Source organism: Mustela nivalis (genome assembly GCF_964662115.1).
Source record: "Mustela nivalis genome assembly, chromosome: 11".
Classification (NCBI taxonomy): domain Eukaryota; kingdom Metazoa; phylum Chordata; class Mammalia; order Carnivora; family Mustelidae; genus Mustela; species Mustela nivalis.
The window spans coordinates 58,386,765-58,389,579 of NC_139030.1; the positions used below are offsets into that span (position 1 = coordinate 58,386,765).

Genomic DNA, 2,815 nt, shown 5'->3' on the forward strand with positions numbered 1-2,815 from the left:
CCTCATTCAGGTTACTAGTCTTATTTTTTGAAGTATTTAGGAGGACTCTAGTTGTAATTTTAGATATGTTTAATAATAGAGATACTATTGAATCCTTTTGCCATAACTGGTCTTACTTTTGCCTTTCACTGAGTTGTCAAGTTCTTTTAATCTTAGGGTCCAATTCAGAGTATGTTTTCTTTTGCTCATGTAATGTTTGGTTGCATCAGTTATTTTGTGCAGTAAAAAGAATCATTGGAGGATGATTGATATTTGTCTTTTAGTTCTGTAGTTCTTTTTAGAATTTATTTCATAAATGAAAATAGATTTTTTTTCTGATTATAAAGGTAATGCACAGTCCTATGGATTGTTTAAGTAATACATAAAGAATTTATGTAAGAAAGGTAATTCACTTAAAGTCCTTCTGTTTGGAGGTAAGCATTTTAACATTTTACTAATATTGAACTTTCTTCTCTGTAAGTATACACACATACTCCGTAAGTATACACATACATTTATAAATACAAGGTCATACTCTATTGATTGTAATTTTCCCTTTTACTCAAGAAAGTATGTTGTGGAGCACTTTTCTTCTCATGAATATAGAGAATATAAATCACTTCTTAATAACTACAAAGTCATTTTATGGATATGCCATAATTTAATTGATGCTCATTAATAGACATTTTGGATAGGCTCAAAGTTTTCCGAATTATGAATAGCTCCCACATGAACATTTTTGTAGATTTGGCTTTGTGCTCTTATGATTATTTTTTTAATGTAATTCCTAAAAGAGAAATTGCCAGATCAGAATTTTGATACTTGTTGCTAAACGGCTTTCCAAACAATGGTAACAATTTATGCTCTCTAAAATTATATGAGAGTGTACTTGCTGCCAAATCTTACTCAGTTCTGGGTACTTTTTTTTTTTTCAAACCTTCAATAATTTGGTGCATAATGATGACTTAAGATTGTTCAAATTTGGGGCGCCTGGGTGGCTCAGTGAGTTAAGCCTCTGCCTTCGGCTCAAGTCATGATCGCAGGATCCTGGGATTGAGCCCCGCACAGGGCTCTCTGCTCCGCAGGGAGCCTGCTTCCCCCTCTCTCTCTGCCTGCCTCTCTGCCGACTTGTGATCTCTTTCTGTGTCAAATAAATAAGTAAAATCTTAAAAAAAAAAAAGATCGCTCAAATTTGTATGTCTTTGATTATTAGTCAGATTTAATATATTTTTAGGTAATGGCCACTTTTTTAATACATGAACTCTATGCCCAGTGTGGGGCTGAAACTAACAACAGATAGCAAAGATCAAGCATTGCCTGCTCCACTGACTGAGCAGACCAGGTGACTCATCTAATGGCTACTTTTATTTTTTTTTTCCTGTAAATATTCTGTTAACATCTTTTTTTCTCATATTGGTATTATGCTCTCAGGGTTTGGCATATATTTATTTCATGCTCACAAGAATCCTTTGAGATAGGTTCTGTATCTGTTCCATAGTTGAAGAAGACCTCATATGCTTAGTACCAGCAGGTCTGCCAATTCTTGGATTGGTGGCTTATATCCATCGGCTCATTCAACTTTTTTTTTTTTTTTTTAAAGATTTTATTTATTTATTTGACAGAGAGGGATCATAAGCAGGCAGAGAGGCAGGCCGAGAGAGAGGAGGAAGCAGGCTCCTTGCTGAGCAGAGAACCGGATGCGGGGCCTGGGATCATGACCTGAGCTATAGGCAGAGGCTTTAACACACCCAGGCTCCCCAGCTCGTTCAACTTTAGCAGTGGTCTCACCCGCAGTAGCTTTTCCAGGACTACTACCTTCACCACGAAGCTTCATGAGCTTTCCTAATTCAAACTTGGGCTTCCTCAGCATTTTTACTTTTCTAACAAAGACATCATGGCGTGGATAAATAGACTGGCAAGCCTTTTCTGGCTTTTCTAGTGGTGTCTGGAATCAATTTATTGACTACTTCTTTCAGTTATTTGTCTGCATCTCTTGGATCATGATTTCCATCACCCTTTTTCAAATTTGGCAGACCTCCTATTTTTGAGTAAAACCAATACAAAATGGACAAAATAACCCTTGTTAGTCTTGACATTAACATGGACTTCAGTCATAGTCTGCCATTTTTTGTCCATGGAGCACATTCTGTCACAGGTAAAGACCATGCCAAGGAAATTAGTTTTTGCCCCAATCATCCTCAGTTCTAAATGCAACTTCATCATTCTGCAGATCAGCAAGGCTCACTTCAAAAACATGAGAGGCCATCAGATGTGATTTTGTTGCCTTGAGTTCTTATGACTAGTGTTTTTCCAATATTTCTTATATTGAATGGAGCTGTTTCTTTCATATCATACCAGTCTTTCTTAGAAAATAAATCAACCACTTTCTTCTTGGATCTCTTTCTGTCACCTTTCGTAAGGCTCTTGTTCTTGCTGACTGTCATTGTTATGCTCAGAGAGCCTAAAGGGTTTCTTTCATATTATTATTTCTTCCTCAGCACTTCAATTTTAATCGCTAATTATATAAGTTTAGATATTTCTTAGGACAAACCTCTCATCTTTGCTCACTTATTTCAGAATTCTGTTAGTTGTTTTTTCAGGTATATCTTGACAACTTTTGTCATGTCCCAGAAATTAATCCTTTGAGTTTTGACTGGAGTTGGACTAAATTCACAAATTTTATTTTTATTTCATTTTATAACTTATAGAGTGAAATTTTTGTGGGAGTTGAAAGTAGTCATTCATTCTTTTTTCCTGGTGTATCTTTTCTTCATTAATCTCTCACAAATTGGGTTTATTTCATGACTTTTAATGACAAAATTTTTATCCAGCTTTT

At 35.5% G+C, this 2,815-nt stretch overlaps 1 pseudogene across 1 annotated transcript; it reads right to left on the reverse strand.

The window, feature by feature from the left end:
- Positions 1–654: 654 nt before the first annotated feature.
- On the reverse strand, positions 655–2,500 carry LOC309843973 (small ribosomal subunit protein eS1 pseudogene; annotated as a pseudogene). The gene is made up of 2 exons: positions 1,728–2,500; positions 655–766 (listed from the first exon to the last, which is right to left on the reverse strand). The product of its transcript is annotated as a small ribosomal subunit protein eS1 pseudogene (transcript).
- Positions 2,501–2,815: the final 315 nt, after the last annotated feature.